Here is a 23,894-nt window from a genome sequence, read left to right as displayed (position 1 = left end):
AATGCTGCTCCAAGTTTGAAATTACCTGTTATCAATTCCTTTCTTAACCTTGTGACATCATTCAGAGCATTCAAACTGATGCTCAGGAACAGGGAGAAACAGGAGGTAGTCACTCAACTGCTCGATTCTGGGACACAGGAACAGGAGGTAGTCACTCAACTGCTCGATTCTGGGACACAGGAACAGGAGGTAGTCACTCAACTGCTCGATTCTGGGACACAGGAACAGGAGGTAGTCACTCAACTGCTCGAGACTGGGATACAGAGAAATCTGGAAGCTAGTGAGGCCCCAAATTTCTGTTCCCCATGAACAGTAGGAGGTGACTCACTACCCACCAGTCTTGGACACTGGGAGAAAAGGAAAATTGGCTTGTTACTAACAGAAATATCTGAATAAGTTGCGTGAGCAAGCCATTCAAACCTGCTCCAACATTCTTCAAAACCATGGCTGATCTGATTGTGATTCCCTCATTTCATTTTACAGAGATTACCCTCTCTGCAGTCTCTGATCCATTTGTTGGTCATGTTGCAGATCCAGATACTGTAACTACAGTCACCATGTTTCATCCAGAATTGGGTCACCAAAGTCTCTGGTCTTCCTGAATTTCCACAGCAGTTTAAAACACAGCCTCCAGGAAACCATCCCCAGCACATCCACGAGCGTACAAAAACAAGAGTTAAGTCAAATGTCAGTAAAATGCAAGTGAGAAGCCTGGTCTGAAGCACGAACAGTTGTGGGGATTCCTCATGTAACTGAGCAAATGAGCAGCAGAGAATGATTAACGCAGGCATTCAATGGATAGGCACAGAGAGAGTTACAACGATGTACCTCAAAACTGCTAAAGCCCCACTCTCCAACATGGAGTACAGGGCAGGACACTGGGACACACACAGAGACAACACATGCACACAGACCCACACGGACACACAGACACATTAGCATTTTTTGGACATAACTAGATATGTTATGCTTAATGATGGGATCAAGGCTTGTTGTGAGAAAGCAGGAGAATTGGCTTGAAAACCATGTCAGCCATGATCAGTAGCTCAGTAGACTGGATCGGCCAAATGGCCTTTTATTCTGCTGTAATTATTTACGGTCTACGGTACATGCATTTGTCTGTGTTTGTGCGCATACTTGTGTGTGTGTGTCCGTGATTTTGTGTCTGTGTTTTTGTGCGTTTGAGTGTGTCTGTGTGTATATGTTTGTGTGTGTGTCTGAGTGTGCTTGTCTGTGTATGTATCTGTGTGTGCGTCTGTGTATGTTTGTGCTCCTCTGTTTTTTCAGAAATGGAAATATCAATGTACATTTTTTAAAGTTTCTATTCTGTTTGACATTCACCTTTCCATCATAGTTTGAGGAACTTTGTTTTCGTCATGAATTTGTTGTTTTAACAAATGAAGGAAATCAACCTGACCTCTTCTGAGGATGACCCTGATCCAATGTGAGACCTATAACATTGGCCATATCATCAAACTGGTTACACCGATAATTTGCTGTGACCAATGGAGCAGTGGCAGTAGAAAATAAAACAGTGACCCAACAACCCAAGGAACTCTGGACCAGTGAGCCTGACATCAGTGGTGGGTGAGTTGTTGGAGGGGACTCTGAGGGATAGCCAATTGCATGCATTTTCAAAGGCAAGGATTGATTGGGATAGTCATGGCTTTTTGCATGAGAAATCGCGTTGTACGAATTTGACTGAGTTTGTTAAAGAGGTGACAAAGCAGATTGATGAAGTCAGTGTTGTAGATGTTTTCCATACAGATTGGAACAAGGTGTTCGACAAGATTCTGCATATTAGGCAAGTTAGAAAGGTTAGATTACATGGGAACCAGCGCACCCAAGCCAATTGAATACAAAATTAGTTTGAAGGGAGGAGAAAGAGGTTGGCAGAGGATTGCTTTTCAGACTGGAGGCCTGTTTTAAGGTACGAGGGGAAATAATTTAGAGGGAACTTAGATGCAATGTTTTCATACAGAGGGAGGTTTCCATATGGAATTATCTCCCCGAGAAAGTGGTGGAGTCTGGCATCTTGATGCATATCTGAACAAGGAGGTTTAGATGAATATGAGCCAAATACTCTCACATCAGACTCGACATAATGGGATATCTAGACAGCACTTACACATTTACAAGCTTTATGACTCTATAAGAGGGATGAAGAGTAATTCTAAACAGGCATTTCAAGTGGGAATTCTCTTCCCCACAAGTTTGAGATGTCTCTTTGTTTATATTTATTCAATGCTGAGTTAGTTAAATATTGGACAGAGAAGTGATTCTTGGATAATAGCACACAGACAGGAAAGTGGAGATGAGAACACAACTTGATCAGCCACAATCTTAGTAGAGAAGGCTCAAAGTGTGCAATGACCCATTCCTGCTCCTCAGTGCCATGTTTCTGTGTTCCATTCAGCCCATCAAACCTGCTAGAATGGAACAATTAGAGGCTATTTACTCCTTTCACAGAAACAGAGGAGACCATTCAGCCCCTCAAAACTGTCAAACCCAGTTTGGTCTGCTTTTAAAATGTAGTAGGAAAACCCAAGGCTGGGGTATGAAAGAGGGTCCTCATCATTCATAACTGAGCATTCCCTTTCTGCAACCTGTGTTTCGTTTGTTGGTCAAGTTGTAGATCCCGTTTCCCTGTGAATACAGCCCCCATTCCTCACCCAGAGATGGTCCAGACAATCTGGTAATGTTCATCCACAGAGCATCCCGGAGAATAACAGCTTCTACTTTCCAATCATAGAACTTGAGAAGGCCACAAACAGGGATATGTCAATTCATCCACAGGCTACCCACACCCCTCACCACCCCAACCCACAAGCAGATCTTCTCCCACAATAAGATCATAAGATCTGATATCCTCTTTCGTGTCCAATTCGTGTCTGAACCCTCAACTCTGACTGGTCAAAAAGCATTCCCTGCCCCACACTGTGCCCAATTGATATGAGCAAAAGACGTGAACACAAAACCTCATGGAAGAGTGACCGGCCCTGACATCAAGGCATCATTTAACTAAAAACGGTCTCAAGGAGCCTGACCAGGATTGCACTTAATGGGAATGAGTTGCAAGCTTCCCTGGTTAGAATGATTTAAAGCATAACGCACAATGATTGTGGTTTGTGTACAAAAATCCATGCAGTCCTGGACAAATCTGCAAACGTTCCTCAAGGTAGCTTCCTTAGCACAAACATCTTCAGCTGCTTTATAATTATCTTGCCCCCACCATAAGATTAGAAGTGGGGGTGTTCACAGAAGATCACACAATATTCAGGAAAATATGTCCCCCTTCTTCTCCTGAACTAGTCTGTGTCCATGTGCAGCAAGACCTGGACAACATTCAGGCGTGTGCTGTTGGAAGTATCGTTAACATTCATGCATCAGTGCTGTTGGACACTGCACACTTCCACAGATAAAATGAGGAGATTATTCACCTGCTCACGCTAGCTTCACAGGAATATGAGGAAGTCTTTCAGCTCAACGAAATTATTGGAGAAGTGCAGAGATTGCCAACTTAGTGCCTCCAACCAATTATACAGGAAGTGAAGGAGTCACGTGTTATGGACGACAGCAGAGCTCCTCAAAAATATTTGAAGGCGTTGGCCTCGACTCTATTAATAATTAAGTCTTCTGATACATGTACTTGGCAAAAAGGAAAGATCAGACACAGGTTCTCAGATGCAGTTCTCCAATCGAGGAGGGAAAATAAATCAAGTGAAAATTTAGAGAAAGTTGCAGCCAGGAGACTTTCACTGAAGTGTCCAACTCTGTGGAGACCTCAATAGTTTCTGGTGTTACTGAGAAACCAAAACATTTCCTGTAATGTGGCTGCCTGAACTGCACACAGTATTCTATCTATGGCTTAACCAATGGCATGTTTAACTCATATTTTGTCGCCTCGATGAATAAACACTATGCCTATAGTCCCATGTGATTTCATAAATGGCTATTATACTGTCCAGTCACGTGCACGGATGTGTGGAGAAACACCCTCTGACGTCCCTAGTGTTCTGCTATTCATTGAATTCTCCCCTGTCTGGTTACTTCTTACAAAGTGCATCACCTCATATTTATCAGGGTTCCATTCCATCTGGCATTGATCTGACCATCTGACCATTCCACCTGTATTTTCCTGTAACATAAGGCCTTCCTCCTCACTGCCAACCACCTGGCCAATCTTTGTGTCAAACACAAAATTACTTATTATGCTTAGCCCCCACCCCCCACCGCCCCCTCCACATTCACATTTACATCATTTATGAATACCACAAATAATTTGATACACTGCACTGCTCGCTGTGGTACACCACCAGACACTGGTCTATCTCTACCACCTTTCCAGTAACTTGGGACCACATAGCTGATCTCCAGTCCGCTAGCACCTCCATTGTGTGTTCAGATTCGACTAAAACATTTAGGTCAGGACATTTCCTCTCCTGCCTCCAACAGCATCCTGCGATACAACTCATCTGGACTTTACAATATCCAAAACCATCAATCCCAAATTGTATCTTATATCAAACTGTTCGAAATTTTCCCAGTCCATCTTCTTGAATTCTGTACCTGCATCTTCCTTATCCCAACTAAAACAGATGTGAAGCTCTCGTGTTACAGTCTATCAATGATCCCCAGTTTCCCATACTGATTACCCCGTTAGTTTCGAAATGGATCCGAATTTTACCCTGGTTATTCAGCAATGGAGGAGATCTGAACAACGTTGGAATTGATCTCAGCCAAGCTGCAGAAGCATGACCAGGAGATCCAGCATATGAGGCCACATGTCGTGGAGGTGGGAGAGTGGAATGCGGCTTAGGAAACCATGGCGAAATCCTCAGCTGTTCGGGTCCAAGCCCTAGAATGGTAGGTCCAGGCCTTAGTAGAAAAGGACGATGATCTCGAAAATTGGAGCTGTCAGAAGAACATCAGCTTGGTCAGGCTGCCGGAACAGGAACAAGAATGCCAGCTCGTCAGTTTCTTGGAACAATGGCTCACACAATTCTTTTTGAACTGGAAGTCAGGACAGACTGGGTGTGCGTCGAGCGGGCCCACCGGGTCGCAGTGTGCAGGCCCGAATCGGACCAGTATCCCTGTCCGGTCCTTCTGCAACTCCAGCACGATAGAGACCAACAGGTGCTGGAAGCTTCTTGAGCCGTGGGGCATGTCGTATAATTAAGGGGAGAATTTAACTGACGTATGGACCCCGAGGTGGATAGGATGTCGAGGGGTATCGGAGGTTTGTCCCCGCCACCCAGGCAGCTGGTGGACCTGAACAGGTAGCTGGGTTGGTGGATATGTGAGATGTGTTCACCCTGAAGACAAGGACTTCACCTTTTTTTCTAACCCACATAAATGATTTACTCGGATTGGCATGTTGTTTGCCTCATTGGTCTTTTCAAATTCGATGCTATCCTTTAGAATTGGGAACAATTTCTGATCATGTGGCAGTGTACATGAAGGTCAAGGATGGTGGCGATGGGACAGGCTCACGGCACTGGCACGTGGATCATTTCCTCCTGAAGGATCGCGAAATTCGTTGAGTTCTTTTTTGGGGAATTTAATTTGTTTTGGAACATGAACTTGTGCACGACCGGTAATCCAACGGTGCTCTGGGAGACTGCCAAAGCCTATACAAGGGATTTGATTATTTCTTACTTGGTGACTCAGAAGCGGCAGGAGGGAGAACAGGAGCGTATGCTTGAGGCTCGGCTGAAGAGAGCTGACACACCACATTTTGTCAGGCCGTCTATAACTGAATTGCAGCCCTCCGGACTGCTCTGAATGCTGCACTCGCCCAGAGAGCAAAGAGAGAGATTTCCTTTGCGAAACAGAAGGTATTCGAGCATGGTGATAACCAGGTAGATATTAGGCATACTTAGCCAGAAAGAAGAATGCTGCTATTATCACCCGCGATCTCAAAAAGATTAATGCAGCATTCATGAAGTTCTACTCTGGGTTGTTCCAGTCAGCGGGCTGGGAGGATAGATTGGCGACGATGGAGTCCTTTATTAAGGCCTTGGACCTCCCAGGTGTAAGTTCAGAGCAGGCGTCTCTTTAGAATGCCCCTCTCATAATCAGACAGATAAAGGAGACAATGAGACAGCTCCAGAGTGGTAAAGCCCCCGGCCCAGATGGACTTTCAGAGTGAGATTTAGAAGGAGTTCATAGACATGCTGGCTGGGCCAGTGTTGGATATGTACAATTATTCGTACAGTCAGGACTGCCTGCCATCCTCTTTGAGAGAATGACATATTCATCTTATTCTCAAGAGAGGGAAAATCACAGAGGATTGCACTTTGTATATGCTCATTCATTATTAAACGTGGACCTCAAAATTTTGTCGAAAATGCCGGTTTTGAAGGTCAATTGTGAAAGAGGACCATTTTTATTAGGAGCCGTAGGTCCTTTGATAATATTAGAAGAATGCTAAATATGGTTCCAGACTGCCAGCAAGGTTCGATTCCAGGTTCGGTAGTCTCCCTGGATGCAGACAAAGCATTTCACCAGATGGAGTAGATGTGCACCTTTTATGTCCTTGAATGGTTACGTCTTGGAGGGGTCTTCGACAGGTGGGTGGCAGTGTTATATAGTGACCTGAAAGCAGCGGATTTCCCTAATGGTATAAGGTCTTACAATTTTAGTATTGACAGTGGCAGCCAGCAAAGTTGCCCCCTTTCACTGTTATCATTTACATTAGTGATTGAGCCGTTGGCATCCGGGGGGACGCCAATATCACTGGCAAGGAGGTAGGACCAGGAAGGAATAAGATCAGATGGCGTTCCTCTCTTTCTAACTAACCCAATGATATCTGTGTCCTGTTTAATACGAATGATTAATTTATTTGTATCTTTCTCAGGGTATAAAATCAATTTTATGAAATCGGAGGCCATCCCTGTTGGGGGTCTTATTGGAGTACCCGACTTTGGGGTGGAATCTGATTCCCGTCCAGACGGTCACAAGGTGGTTTAGGTATTTTTATCATCCAAGCCTTCGATCAATTATATAAAGCTAACTTCGTGCAGTTGCTAGAGAATATAAGACAGAATCATCCAATATTCTGTTTGGGTTAGCTCTGGTTAAAATGAATGTCCTTCCTTGTTTATGATACCCCATGCCAATTCTCCCTTTGACGCTGCCTAGGCAGGCGCTACGGAGGTTTAACAGTTGGCTTTGATCTGTCATCTGGCGTCACAGATGGCCTCCTATTAACCTGGACAAATTGCAGTTTCCACAGTGAATGGGGGCGTGTAGATTTTCCATAGTTTAAGAAATACCAACCAAGTTCCTTGCTTTCCGATGTGGCTGACTGGGCTTGTCAGGACCCATGATCAATTTGGCTGGACATCCAGGCCTTCTAGGCAAATTGTCCCCTCATTAATCTGTTGTTCATGGACAAGATGAGGACTGTTATGGAGAATTGCAGAAACCGATTGTCCTTAACACAGTGAAAGTGTGGAGAATGATGGGACAAGTTGAGGGCACTTTACAAAACAAAAACTTCGGCATTCACTCCCATTGTAGGATTGGTAGGATTCCAGTCGGGATTTATGGATTCTGGCTTTAGGCTCTGGGAGTCCAGATGAGATTCCTGTTTGGGAGAATTTTTTGACAGGGAGGTCATGATGAATTTTGAGCAGCTGAGCCAGGAATATGAGGTATCTGGGAGGGACCTCTTTTGTTACATTCAGCTTCAGGACTTGATACAGAAAAAAAAACTATATTAATTGTTCGTCTCTGTAAGTCAGATATGGAGACGAGAGTGCTTCAGAGTATGGGCACTCTCTAGTTCAGCGTCTTCTGTCATTTATTAGGAGGTAGTGTCTCAAAGGACATTGACCCTGTTACAACAGCACAGGAAGAGGCTATTCAGATCCTGGAGACTGATATACAGTTACGGGAGGAGGCCAGTCAGCTCCTCGAGTCGATAACACTGGGCCCAGAGTAGGCCATGAAGCACCAGTATCCTGTTATGCAGCAATAGGATCAGTCTATTCAGCCTCCTCAAGTCTGTAACATAGGAACTGAAAGAAGGACTGTAGCTTGGTGCACTGGGATACCAGGAGGATATTCAATCCCATCGAGCCTGTTGCACGGGAATTGGAGAAGGATGCAACCTAGAAAGATTTCTTATGGGAAAGGAGAAAGAAGTTTACCTCACGTGTCTCGTGTATGGGAACAGAAGAAGGCCAATCATTCCCTCAGTCCTACATCAGGGATGCAGGAGAGACCGTTCAGTATCTCCAGCCTGTGATGGAGGAATATGATAAGGTGTTTTCAGCCCCTCAAACTGTGACACAGCAACAGGAAGGTTGCATAAGCCCTCACGGCTCTTACGCATCAACAGGAGGAGGTCAGGCAGACCATCGAGACTGTGATGTGGAACACCAGAAAGACATCAGCCCACCGACTTTGTGCACAAGGAAGAGAATGAGTCCATTCAGCGACTCCGACCTCTTACAGAGCAATCAGAGCAGGTCATTTCACGCCATGTGCCAATTATACAGGATTGGAGCGAACAAAGAGATTATAGAGCAGTAAGAATTTAGAATTATCACCTTCACGATGGAATATAGTCGTGAGAAAACTGTTAAAACTTAAGAAATATTGGTAAACTCCATTATTCAGGAATTAATGACAAGAAATTTGCAAAGTCAAACCACAATCCATCAGAATCAACATGATTTCGATCATGGGGATCCGAGAGATGAAATATTTGGACTTCCAGAAGGCTCTGCACAAATGATTAATCTGCAGAATAAGATCGTTTACGATTAAAAGTAATTTATCAGCTTGGTACAGGCTTAATGAAGCTACAAAATGCAGTGAGATGGAAAAATATAGGTAATTTTCTGTTGGCAAAATTCAAATTTAGGAAACCAGATGTCTTGGTCCCCATGCCCCAACTATTTATAATCTATAGTCTTAAGTAGTTGAGAGGATATAACATGTTATAACCAATTAACAGATGACACTAACTCAGGTGTGAAATTGCAATGAAGACGTAAGAAGTTAGAAAATGTATATGGATAGGTTGGGGCAACATTTGACAGAAGAAACTGAACAACGAAAAGTATGAGTGTATCCGTTTGGATCAGTGTAGCAGAAAGGCAAATTATTATCCAAATGGAGAGAGACTTCTAAATGATTAGGTGCAGAGGGATATGGCTGTCCGCGTCCATACTACAGAATATTCCGATGTAGGTACAGCAGATAATAAGAAAGGCAAGTGCAACTTTGGCATTTATTTCTAAACGAGTGGATTATAAAGGGAGGGAGGTGAGAGAGCGCAACTGAGTACTGTGTGCAGTCTTGGTGTCCTGACTGTAGGAGGGATGTATTTGCCATGGAGGCAGTTCAGAAGTGGTTTACTCGATTTACTCCAGAGATGTGGAGTTTGTCCTCTGAAGAGAGATTGAGCAGTTCAGGCCAATACTGCCTGGAGTATAGAAAAAACGAGAGGAGATTTCGGAGGTCTGGACGATGTTAAAGGTGATTTACAATGTCGATGTGAAGTGGATATTTCCTCATGTGGGACAATCTCGAAGGTTCCGAAAACCATAGTTTTAGGATGAGGTGGGGGAGAAGTGAAACAGGGGTGAGGAGAACATACTTCTGTCACAGGGTTGGGAATCTGTGTAATTCACTGCCCCAGACGGCAGTAGGTGCTCCGATATCGAGTAACTGAAGGAATATGGAGAGCGGACAGGAACGTGGAACTGAAGCCGCAATGACATCAGCTATGATTGTATTCAATGTCGGAAGAGGCCTGAGGGTCTAGATTACCGAACTGATGCTCCTCGTTCTTATTCAGCGCTTCGAATGCGTCACACATAAATGGGGGAGGACTGGTTATCAAACTTGACCAAGCACTCTGGATAAATCAACCTTAGTCAGTTTGACAGAACGTCACCAGTGGAGTCACACAGTGACCAATGCAGGGTCCACAGCTGTTTCCAATCTGTATGAATGATCAAGAGGAGTGGAACAAATGTCCTGTAACTATGTATGCCGATTAAACTAAGATAAACAGGAAACTAAATTATCAAGGGAAGGTGGAGAGTCTGGAATTGGATATGGACAGGTGAAGTCAATGGATAAACGTTTAGTAAATGGCATTAAAGATAATATATAATCTGTCATTTTCTTTAGGAAGAATGGTAGGTAGTATGTTACTGAAACGGAAAAATACTACAGGACTTAGTGATGCAGTGTGTACTGGAGGTTTCATTCTGACCCGATCAGACACGGGAAGTGTTGCTCCATCTTCCTGATGTTCCCAGGGACCCCACTGCTCTCAAACACCATATATGTATCCTCCGTCTCCAAATGGTGATGTTGATGTCGACATACTGGGAGATGATGGATCTATCACCCACTCCTGCCTGGAAAGTTCGGGATCATAGAAGCTGAGTGAAACAGTGACCCTAACAGCCACTGGCAGCACCATCCTCCCCCTGGGGTGAAGCTGCAGATCGTGTTGAAGGAGGTGACACCGCTCTGTGACCAGCTCCTTGTTCAATCAGTGTGTCCCCTCATACTCTGCTCCTGAGTTAAATGTAACTTGCGAATCTGTTCCTGGAAAACCCGGTGTGGATTCGGCAGATCCCTTTCCCCAAGGACTCTCACTCCATTATTTCAGATCTCCCTCTCTGTGCAGGCTCTGCTCCATTTGTTGTTCATCTTATAGATGCAGGTGTTGTAACTACAGTCCCTCTGGTCCATCCAGATTTGGGTCACCAAATCCTCAGGTCTCCCTGAATGTCTGAGCACAACCTCTAGCAAACCATCCACAAACTTTTCAATAACACAAATCAATCAGAAGCCCATCAGGTACAAGTTAGATGCCTGATCTTTTACAATTATACTCGAGAGGTTTCCTCGTGTTACTGACGACACAATCATCTGAGAGGGACCAGCGCAGATGTTCAGTGGACACGCACAGTCCAAGGTTCAAAGGCCTCTCTAATGCTGCCAGAACTACTGTCCATGGATCACCACATAGGGCACACTGGGAAGTGAACAATAGCCCAGCACACACACACGCCCCTGTCCATGGATCACCACATGGGGCACACCAGGAAGTGAAAAGTAGCCCAGCACACACACACCTCCCTGTCCATGGATCACCACATGGGACATACCGGGAAGTGTACAATAGCCCAGCACACACACACCACCCTGTCCATGTATCACCACATGGTGCACACCGGGAAGTGTACAATAGCCCAGCACACACACACCACCCTGTCCATGGATCATCACATGGGGCACACCAGGAAGTGAACAATAGCCCAGCACACACACGCCTCCCTATCCATGGATCACCACATGGGGCACACCGGGAAGTGAGCAATAACCCAGCACACACACAGCCCTTTGCATGGAGCACCACATGGGACACACCGGGAAGTAAACAAGAGCCCAGCACACACACACCTTCCTGTCAATGGATCATCACAAGGGGCACACCGGGAAGTGAACAATAGCCCAGCACACACAAGCCTCCCTATCCTTGGATCATCACATGGAGCACACCGGGAAGTTACCAATAGCTCAGCACACACACACACCCCTGTCCATGGATCACCACATGGGGCACACCGGGAAGTTAAAAATAGCCCAGCACACACACACCCCTGTCCATGGATCACCACATGGTGCATACCGGGAAGTGTACAATAGCCCAGCACACACACACCACCCTGTCCATGTATCACCACATGGTGCACACCGGGAAGTGTACAATAGCCCAGCACACACACACCACCCTGTCCATGGATCATCACATGGGGCACACCAGGAAGTGAACAATAGCCCAGCACACACACGCCTCCCTATCCATGGATCACCACATGGGGCACACCGGGAAGTGAGCAATAACCCAGCACACACACAGCCCTTTGCATAGAGCACCACATGGGACACACCGGGAAGTGAGCTATAGCCCAGCACACACCCCTGTTCATGGATCACCACATGACGCACACCGGGAAGTGAACAGTAGCCCAGCACAGACCCCTGTCCATGATCACCACATGGGGCACACCGGTAAGTGAGCTATAACCCAGCACACACTTCCCTGTCCATGGATCACCACATGGGGCACACCGGAAAGTGAACAATAGCCCAGCACACACACACCTCCCTGTCCATGGATCACCATGTGGGGCACACCGGGAAGTGAACAATAGCCCAGCACACACATACCCCGGTCCATGTATCACCATATGACGCACACTGGGAAGTGAAAAATAGCCCAGCACACACACACCCCTGTCCATGGAGCACCTCATGGGACACACTGAGAAGTGAACAATAGCCCAGCACACACACCCCCTGTCCATTGATCACCGCATGGGGCACACCGGGAAGTGAACAACAGCCCAGCACACACACACCTCCCTGTCCATGGAACACCACATGAGGCACGCCGGGAAGTGAAAACCATCCAAACATACACCCCCTTGTCCATTGATCACCACATGGGGCCCACTGGGAAGTGATCAATAGCCAAACACACACACACCCTGCCCATGGAGCAGTACTTGAGATACCCCGGGAAGTGAGCAACAGTCAAACACATACACTCCTGTCCATGGATCACCACATGGGGCACACCATGCAGTGAACAACAGCCCAGCACACACCTCCCTGTCTATGGAGTATGACATGTGACACACCGGGAAGTGAGCAACAGTCAAACACACACCCCTGTCCAAAGAGTATCACATGAGACACACTACGAAGTGAACAACAGCCCAGCACTCACGTCCCTGTCTATGGACTACCGCATGGAGCACACCTGGAAGTGAACAACAGCCCAGCACACACACTCCTGTAAATGGAGCACCAAATGGAACACACTGGGAAGTGAACAGCAGTCTGACACATACCATTTCATTGTTTCTGAGCTTCGCAATGCCAGCTCTCGATACACTAGGGATCCAAATGGGATCCACAGCCGGAACGTACAGGAGACCACGAGCCATACGTTTTGCACATTGTTTCTGAGCTTCATAATGATTTCCCCGGTATTCCAGGTATATGAGCACCAACGGCCAGGTTAAGGTACAGTAGGACGGATATTCATGTGATAATTGGATAATTACTTGATCGACAAGTTCTGTAAACGTGGCTCTTCTCAGACAAATGGGATTAACTGGATGAGTAGTACTTTCGTGGGTCCAATAACAAAAATAAGAATATAAAGTAAATGTGGTGACAAATCAGCTGAAATCCACGTCACAGAATCAGACAACATAATCCAGATGATATATCTGTGCAGCATGTAGCAGTGTTCAGACCAGGCTAGTGTACTGCTCAATACAACCCAGCAATCTGTGCAGACCACACCAGTCCATGAACTGCCTCTCCAGCACTGGGAGGTATGCATTGATCAGCAGTGAATTGTCATGTAAACCAGGAGTAGTTACCCTCCTAGCATGTAGAGCAGTGTACACCACACCAATGCATTGATCTGTAAATCAGGAGCATTTACCCACCCAGCATGTAGGACTGTGTACACCACCCCAGTGTATTGATCTGTAAACCAGGAGCATTTACCCTCCCAGCAGGTAGAGCTGTGTACACTGCCACAGTGCATTGTTCAGTAACACTGTGTTAGATCACTGCCCATCGAGGGGATACCTGCAGCCCATGCTGGAAGTGACAGGATGTGAAGCTCCAATCCATTTGCAGCTCCATATCTCCATTGTATCAATGGATGCAGAATATCTCAAGAGGAAGGAGGAAATGACTTAGGGTTAAGTAGGCAAAGATCAGACAAGGCTCGAGAGGGTTACAAGGTAGTCAGGAAGGAAGTGAAGAATAATCTCAGGAGAGCGAGAAGCGGGCATGAAAAAGACTTGGTGAGTAGGATTAAGGTAAAACTTAAGGTGTTCTATACTTTTGTGAGGAACAAGATGATTGCTTTAGTGAGGGTAGGGCTCATCAGGATAGTGGAGGGAACTTGCGCCAGAAGTCGGAGGATATAGGGGAACATAGAACATAGAACACTACAGCACAGTACAGGCCCTTCGGCCCTCGATGTTGCGCCAATCTGTCATACCAATCTGAAGCCTACCTAACTTACACTATTCCATGTACGTCCATATGCCTGTGCAATGACGACTTAAATGTGCTTAAAGTTGGCGAATCTACTACTGCTGCAGGCAAAGCATTCCAAAGCTCTCTCTTTAGGTCTTTCCTGGCTACCTTGTAACCCTCAAGTGCCCTATCTGAGCCTTCACATCCCATCCTAACATAAGTCACCATCTTCCTCTTGACCAGAGATTCCACTTCATTCGTAAACCATTGCTCCCGCACTCTACAGCTTCCTCCCTGCCTGACAGGTACATACATATCTAGGACACAGAGTAGCTTTTCCTTGAATAAGCTCCACAATTCTATTGTGCCCATCCCCAACTGTTTCCTTCCCCATCATATGCTTCCTAAGTCTTGCCTAATGGCATCGTAATTGCCTTTCTCCCAGCTGTAACTCTTACCCAGTAGTATACACCTATCCCTTTCTATCACTAAAGCAAACATAACACAATTGTGATTGCTATCACCAAAGTGCACACCTACTTCCAAGTCTAACACCTGACCGGGCTCGTTACCCTGTATCAAAACTAATGTGGGTTCACCCCTTGTTGGCCTGTCTATATACTGTGTCAGGAAGACCTCTTGCACACACTGGACAAAATCTGACAACTCTATATTACTCGTACTATAGTGTTCCCGTTCAATATTTCAATATTTGAAGTTCCCCATTACATCTACCCTGTCTCTGTCACTCCTATCGAGAATCATCTTTGCTATCCTTTCCTCTATATCTCTGGAACTATTCGAAGGCCTATAGAAAACTCTGTTTCTAACTTCAGCCCATACCACCTCAGTTGACAAGTCCTCAAACATCCTTTCTGCAATTGCAATACTGTCCTTGACCAACAATGTAACACCTCCCCTTCTTTTACCATCTTCTCTGTTCTTACTGAAACATCGAAATCCTGTAACCTGCAACAACTATTCCTGTCACTGCTCTAACCATGTCTCCAAAATTGCCACAACATTGAAGTCCCAGATACCAACCCATGCTGCACGTTCACCCCCCTTATTCTGGATGCTCCTGGCGTTGAAGTAGACACACTTCAAACCAACTTCTTGCTTGCCCGTGCCATCTTGCGTCCCTGAAACTTGATTTTAGACCTCCCTACTCTCGACCCTTTCTGTACTCGAACTACAATTTTGGTTCCCATCCTCCTGCTGGATTAGTTTAAACCCACCCCAAATAGCCTTAGCGAACTCCACCCCCCCCCCCGGAGATTGGTGCCCCTCTAGTTCAGATGAAGACCATCCTGCTTGTAGAAGTCCCACCTACCACAGAAAGAGCCCCAATTATCCAAGAATCCAAAGCCCTCCCTCCTGCACCATTCCTGCAGCCACGTGTTCACCTTCTCTCTCTCCCTATTCCTTGCCTCATTAGCACGTGGCACGGGCAAGAAGCCAGAGCCAACAACTCTGTTCGACCTAGCTCTAAGCTTCCATCCTAGCTCCCTGAATTTCTGCCTTTAATCCCCATCTCTCTTCCTACCTGTGTCGTTGGTGTCTATGTGGACCACGACGTGGGGCTGCTCCCTCTCCTCCTTAAGGATACCAAAAACACGATCAGTGACATCATGAACCTGGGAGGCAACACACCAACCGTGAGTCTCTCTCGTCCCCACAGACCTTCCTATCTGTCCCCCAAACTATGGAGTCCCCAATGACGACTGCTCTGCTCCTCTTCCCCTTTCCCTTGTGAGCAGCAGGGACAGACTCCTTGCCAGAGCCCTCTACCCCACTGCTTTCCCCTGGTAAGTCCCCCCCATAGTATCCAAAATGGTATATTTATTGTTGAGGTGAATGGCCACAGGGGATACCTGCACTGCCTGCCGGTTCCATTTCTGACCCCTGATTGGAACCCACTTACATTTTTCTTGTACCTGAGGAGTGACTACCTCCCTGTAACTCCTCGCAATAACCCCCTCTGCCACCCGAATGATCCGAAGTTCTCGCAGCTCCAGCTCCAGTTCCCTAACGCGGTTTTCAAGGAGCTGGAGTCAGATGCACTTCCAGCAGATGTATTCAGCAGGGACACTGGTGGTGACCCTTACCTCCCACATTCTGCAGGAGGAACATTCACCTGCCCTAACCCCCACTCCCACTAGTCTAAATTCCCAGAGACTGTTGAAAAAAATAAGGAATAAAAAAAACTCGTTAACTTTCCAAGCTGTGGCACAGGTACTTTGTTTTTGGTTAGAGGAGGAGGGTGTGTGCTTTAACAGATGATAAGGCAAGGTAAGCTTTTCTGCGTGTTTGGTTTAATTCACAAACGGGTTCATTACTGTGTCGTAACAGCACACTTGGAACATTGTGTTCAGTTCTTGTCGCCTTGTTCTAGGAAAGATGTAGAAGCTATAGTGAGGATGCAGAGGAATCCCAAGGGATCAACAGAAATATTGGCACACACTACACGATCGAGTGAAATATTTAGGAAGTCACCACGCGAAAAATAAATACTGGCAGATTCTGCATGTCTGTATAAACGTCAATGTGTCAGTGTTTGTGGTGTGTCTGTACTGATGCTTGTCTATCTGTGTGTACACGTGCATCAGTGTATACTCATTTCTCTCTGTGTGCTTTAGTATTTGTGTGACTGCACCAGTCTCTATGTGTGCCTCTGTAACTATATGCATATCTTTGTGTATCTGCGTGTCTCTGTGCGTATCCGTGTGCACAGCGGATCTGCCAGCCTCTGTGGTTTTTAAAGTTATGCAATGTCCGCCTCTGCTGGCCTTCCCACTCTACTGCATTGATGGTAGTGGAGGGAGAAAATCATAAGGGATTCAGTCTCGGAAGTGGGGAGAGGGAGGTAGATCATAGCACAATCAAAACTGACAGCACCATCTGCACATGCACACACACACACACACAGTTGGGTATAGGGAGGATCATAATTGTAATGAGGAAACTCAGAGTGGCGAATGCTCCTGAGTAATATCATTGCTCTCTCTGCAATGTGAAAGTGATTTGTCTTTGAAGATTATTCGTTGCACAGAGTGTACACCTTAAAGAATATTTCCACTGCAACTGCATCCAAGCAACTCTGACCAAGTCATCTGTAAGGTGATGCGATGAATTTATTACATGTTCTTTAAATTGAAATATTTTATAATTTACCCCTACAAGGTGTAAGTGAGAAATGTTTGAAAAGTCCTGAAACTGACCCAGTGATGATGGTAATATATCTAGGTATCAGACAAAACTGTTCTGTGCATCCAAAGATATTTCCAAAATCAAAAAGCCGTGCAATGTGAGAGATTCACAGTATTTGATGTCCTCTGACAGAAAAAAAACTGACAGTTGTGCAGTGGCATGGGGAGACCAGCAGAGGGTGGCATTGTATGACTATGAACTTAACAGGGACAGACGGAGAGGTGGAAGAGGGGAGTAAGGGTTTGTCTCAATTTCAATGGATTTACCCCCCAAATCACAGAGTCATCATTTCACAGAGACACACACAAACATACATAGACACATTAAACACACAACACACATACATACCGATATGGACACTTACACACAAACACATGCACATGCCCGCATACAGACACCGTGTTTTCTTTTAGATAGAGATAAATATGTTTTTCATGAATAAGGGAATCAATGGTCAGTTGGTGAAGGCAGGAGAATGTGGCTGAGAAACATTTTAACCGTGATCAAACGGCACAGCAGATCCAAGAGGCTAAATGAACTAATTCTGCTCCAATTTCCTATTTTGTGAAGGGATTCATTGTGTAAGTCGAATTTGAATGCAGATTACTGGGTCAAATGTAGGATTCGTAGCAGTGTGGAGGAACAAACGGATCTTCGGGTCCATGTCTGTAGGTGTGTCAGTTGCTACCTAAGTTGATAGGGTTGTTAAGAAGGCGTATGGTGTGTTGGTTTTCATTAGCAGGTGGACTGAGTTGAAGAGCCGCAAGATAATACTGCAGGTCTATAAAGCTCTGGTGAGACCACAATTGAAATGTTCTGGTTGCCTCAGTAACGAAAGGATATGAAAGCTTTAGAGCGGGTGCAGAGGAGATTCACCAGAATGCTGCCTGGACTGTGAGACAGCCATGCTCACCACTGAGACACCATGCCCCCCTCCCCTCCCCCCAAACCGATTCCCTGGTACTTTGAGACAGCTGTGTTAACCACTGAGACACCATGTGCCAATTCCCCACCCCCATCCCTCCAACCGGGTCCCTGGTACTGTGAGACAGCCTTGCAAACGACCGAGACACTATGCCCCCTCCCTCTCCCCCCAAACCAGGTCCCTGGTACTTGTGAGACAGCCGTGCTAACCACTGAGACAGCATGCCCTACTCCCCCTTCCCCAAAGCGGGTCCCTGGTAGTGTGAGACAGCCGTGCTAGCCACTGAGATACCATGCCCCTCCTCCCCATCCCCCCCCAAACCGGGTCCCTGGTAGTGTGAGACAGCCGTGCTAATTACTGAGACACCATGCCCCCCTCCCCATCCCCCCGAAATCGGGTCCCTGTTACTGTGGAACAGCCGTTCTAATCACTGGGACACCATGCGCCTCTCCCCCTCTCCCCCAAACCGGGTTCTGGTACTGTGAGACAGCCATACTAAGCACTGAGACACCATGCACACCCTCCGCCTCCCCCCCAAACAGGGTCCCTGGTGCTGTGAGACAGCCATGCTAACCACTGAGACAACATGCCCCCCCTCCCCATCCCCTCGAAGTCGGGTCCCTGGTACTGTGAGACAGCCGCACTAACCAATGAGACACCATGCCCCTCTCCCACTCCCCACCAAACCGGGTCTCTGGGACAGTGAGACAGCCGTACTAACCACTGAGACACCATGCACCCCCTCCCCCTCCCCCCAAACCAGTTCCCTAGTACTGTGAGACAGCCGTGCTGAGCACTGAGACACCAAGCCCCCTTCCCCATCCCCCAAACATGGTCCATGGTACAGTGGGACAGCCGTGCTAACCACTGAGTCACCAGGCCCCCCCTCCAAAACCAGGTTCCCGTACTGTGAGACAGCCGTGCTCACCACTGAGACACCATGCCCCCCTCCCCTCAAACCGGGTCCCTAGTACTATTATACAGCCGTGCTCACCACTAAGAGACCATGCCCCCCCTTCCCTCCCCCCAAACCGATTCCCTGATAGTTTGAGACAGCTGTGTTAACCACTGAGACACCATGTCCCAATTCTCCACCCCTATCCCTCCAACCGGGTCCCTGGTACACTGAGACAGCCGTGCTAACCACCGAGACGCTATGCCCCCTCCCCCTCCCCCCAAACCAGGTCCCTGGTACTGTGAGACAGCCGTGTTAACCGCTGAGACACCATGACCCCCTCCCCCTCTCCCCCACTCCGAGTCCCAGGTATTGTGAGACAGCCGTGCTAACCACTGAGACATAATGCCCCCTCCCCATCCCCCCCAAACCAGGTCCCTGGTACTGAGAGACAGCCGTGCTAAGCACTGAGACACAAAGCCCCCTTCCCCCTCCCCCCAAACCTGGTCCCTGGTATTGTGAGACAGCCTTGCTAAGCACTGAGACACAAACCCCCCTTCCCCCTCCCCCCAAACCGGGTCCCTGGTACTGAGAGACAGCCGTGCTAACCACTGCGATACCATGCACCCTCCTCCTCCTCCTGTCCCCCAATCCGGGTCCCTGGTACCGTGAAACAACCATGCTAACCACTGAGACACAATTCCCCATCCCCGCCCCTTCCCCCAAAACGGAGTCACTGTACTCGGTAATACTGGGGAAAGGTAAATAAAAGTGATAAGCTATGATGTCGTGGCCATAACAGAGACATGGGTTTCTCAGGGGCAGGAATGGTTGCTGGATGTTCCAGGTTTTAGAACATTCAAAAAGAATAGGGAGGAGGTAAAAAGAGGAAGTGGTGTAGCACTGCTAATCAGAGAGGGCATCACAGCTACAGAAGTTAACATTATCGAGGAAGGTCTGCCTACTGAGTCAGTATGAGTGGAAATTAGGAACAGTAAGGGAGCAGTCACCTCACTAGGGGTTAAATACACGCCTCCCAATAGAAGCAGGGAGATTGAAGAAAGCATAGGTCGGCAGATTTTGGAAAAGTGTGAATGGAATAGGGTAGTTGAAATGGGTGACTAACTTTCCCAATTTTGTTTGGAACCTCCTTCCAGCAGATGATTTGGAAGGAGCTATTTTTCTAAGATGTGTTCAAGAGGGTTTCCTAACTCAGTACGTTGACAGGCCGACGAGGGGAGAGACCATTTTGGATTTTGTGCTCGGCAATGAGCAGGGGCAGGTGTCAGATCTTGCGGTGGAAGAGCATTTTGGTGATAGTGACCACAACTGCCTCATATTCTACATAGCTATGGAGAAGGAGAGAAGCAGGCACAATGGAAGGATAATTAGTTGAGGAAAAGGAAACGATGATACTATCATACTGTGTTGCGAGGCATGGACTGGGAGCAATTGTTCCATGGAAAGGGCACTACAGATATGTGGAGACTGTTTAAGGAACAGTTGTTGCGAGTGATGCACAAATGTGTTCCTTTGAGTCAGGCAAGAAAGGGAAAGATAAAGGAACCTTGGATGACGAGAGCGGAGGAGCTTCTCGTCAAAAGAAAGAAGGCAACCTATGTAAGGTGAAGGAAGCAAGGGTCTTTCTCAGCTCGAGAGGATTACAGGCAGGCGAGGAAGGAGCTCAAAAATGATCTGAGGAGAGCCAGGAGGGAGCAGGAAAAAGGTTTGGCAGGAATTATTAGGGAGTATCTAAAGGCATTTTGCACATATGTGAGGAATAAGAGAATGATCAAAGAAAGGGTATGGCCGATCAGGGATAGCATAGGGAACTTGTGGATAGAGTCTGAGGAGGTAGGGTAAGCCCTAAATGAGTTTTTTTGCTTCTGTCTTTACAAAAGAAAAGGACTTTGTAGTGAATGAAACCATTGAGGAGCAGGTAATCCTGCTGCAACAGATAGATTGAGGAAGCTGATGTGTTGAAAATTTTGACAAACATTAATATTAACAAGTCGCCAGGGCCAGACCAGATTTGTCCTCGGCTGCTATGGGAAGCGAGAAATGTGATTGTTTCGCCGCTTGCAATGATCTTTGCATCCTCGCTCTCCACCGGATTCCTACCTGAGGACTGGAGGGAGGCAAATGTAATTCCTCTCTTCAAGAAAGGACATAGGGAAATCCCCGGAAATTACAGACCAGTTAGTCTCACGTCTGTCATCTGCAAGGTGTTAGAATGGATTCTGCGGGATAGGATTTATGACCATCTGGAAGAGCATGGCTTGATTAAATGAAGTCAGCACGGCTTGGTGAGGGGCAGGTCATGCCTCACGAATCTTATTGAGTTCTTTGAGGATGTTACTAGAAAAGTTGATGAGGGTCGAGCGGTGGATGTTGTGTATCTGGACTTCAGCAAGGCATTTGATGAGATTCCCCATGGTAGGCTCGTTCAGAAGGTCAGGAAGAATGGGATACAGGGAAATTTTGCTGTCTGGATATAGAATTGACTGGTCGACAGAAGACAGCGAGTGGTTGTGGAAGGAAAATATTCTGCCTGGAAGTCAGTGGTGAATGGTGTTCCATGGGCTCTGTTCTTGGGCCTGTACTCTTTGTAATTTTTATGAATGACTTGGATGAGGAGATTGAAGGATGGGTTAGCAAGTTTGCAGAGGACACAAAGGTTGGAGTATCATTGACAGTATACAGGACTGTTGCAGGCTGCAGCACGACATTGCAAGGATGCAGAGATGGGCTGAGAGGTGGTAGATGGAATTCAAACTGGATAAATGCGAGGTGATGCAGTTTGGAAGATCGAACTTGAAAGTTGAGTACAGGACTAAAGGCAGCATTCTTGGCAGTGTGGAGGAACAGCGGGATCTTGGTGTGCAGGTACATAGATCCCTTTAAATTTCCACCCAGGTGGACAGGGTTGGTAAGAAGGCATGTGGTGTTATTGGCTTTCATTAACAGGGGGATTGAGTTTAAGAACCGTGAGATCTTGTTGCAGCTCAATTTACCCATACCCCTATACTTATTCTCCCATTTCCTCATACTCCGACACTGAATTCTCCTGATTTTTCATATAGCGATACTAATTCTGCCATTTCCTCATATCCTAGGATGATTCTCTCATTTTCTGATGCCCGAGTTCAAATCTCGCATTTTGGAGTGCCCTACTCTAATTCTACATTTTAATGGTGACTTGCACCAAATATCTAATTTAGGTCCACTCCGCAACACTTCTTTCATTAACTATGTAGCTGCAATGATTCTCCCATGTCGTGGTCCACTGCTGTAATTCTCCAATTTTGGCGTTTACTGCATCAAATTCTCAAATTGCCAATTCTGCACTCATCCACACTTTCGTCATGAACTGAAGAAACTCTCCCACTGAGTATTGCCTTGCCCCAACTCTCCTGTTTTGCTGTTTCCTGACAAACATCTGCCACATAATGGTTTACTGCTCAAAGTGTTTTCATTATTGGCGCCCTGCATCGAATGGCCACTTTCCTGCACTTTCCAACATTTCTCCGCCTTACTGATTCCTGCCCGTGTTCTCCCATTTAACTATGCTCTGTTCCAACTCTGCATGCTTTAAGCATCCCACACCAATTCTCGAATTCAATATTGCCCTGAAACAACTCTCATGTTCATTGATACCCAAACCAACTTCTCCCAGTGTGGGGAACGCCACTCTGACACTCTGAGGTAGTGGTGCCATACCCCAATTCGCTTTTAAAGTTCCACTGTGCAATTTTTCCATTTAATGGTTCGTGCAACAATTGTCCCAAAAACAGCTTCACTTTCGTCCACCATTCTACCATTTTCGAATCCTGCATGTATCTTTTCATCAGCAACTGCACCTCCACCACATTTAATATTATTCAGCACCAGTTCTAGCACGTCTTCCACCAATTCTCTACTTTCGGGACATCGGCACCAACTCTCCCATTATTGATGCCCTGCGTCAATTGTCCCATTGCGTTGTTTCCTGATACACTTCCTCCACGTATTGGCTTCCCTGCTCCAAAGTTTTTTTTTCCATTTCTTGGTGGGCGGACTCGAATCTCGACTTTACTGCTGCTTGCAAAATTGTTCCTTCTCAATGATTCCCTTCCCCTATTCTTCCATTTAGTGGTGTTCTGCTCAAATTCTTTAATGAATAGGCAATTTGTACTAATTTTCCAATGTAATGGCACTGTGCAACAATTCTCCTATTTACTGATACCCAACAATTCTCCCACTGCCTGACACCCTGACACCTGTCGTGGAAATTTACTCGACTCGAATCAACTGCTAGCAAGAGCAAAGGAAAGGCTTTATATTTCAACCTCTGCATGCAGAGGGGCCAATACACTTGGCAAAAGTGCCTAATGTAAGGGCTGTGAACAAAATTCACATATTCGTGTTATACTATTCTTATCACATGCTCAAGGACAAGTGTTGGGAAACATTCGAGCTCATATTTTCTCATTCCCATGCCTTGGACATAATTGTCTTTATGTTTTCCGAAGCTTTTTTCTGAACTCGGCTGCTCGCAAGGCCAGGTGAAATGTTTGCAAAGTTCCACAAAGACAAGCTGACTCCTCGGCGCAGAATTCAGCAAAGTGTTTGAATATTTCAGCGAAGTATTAAATTTTGCCAAACATTCTCTGACAGATTTCACGGTAAATGTTAATGTTGTTAATTTTCCATTACATTTTCCAAATTTTTGTCATTTTACAACAAGGACAACAACCAAATAAAAAGCCAGATAGCAATATATCAAAAATATTTTATGAACACCAGGCATTTCCTCACACACCACCTAACTCTAAC

The sequence above is a fragment of the Chiloscyllium punctatum genome, chromosome 43 (assembly GCF_047496795.1).
Source record: "Chiloscyllium punctatum isolate Juve2018m chromosome 43, sChiPun1.3, whole genome shotgun sequence".
Classification (NCBI taxonomy): Eukaryota; Metazoa; Chordata; class Chondrichthyes; order Orectolobiformes; family Hemiscylliidae; genus Chiloscyllium; species Chiloscyllium punctatum.
The sequence above is the reverse complement of the archived record's forward strand: the minus strand, read 5'-3'. Positions refer to the sequence as shown.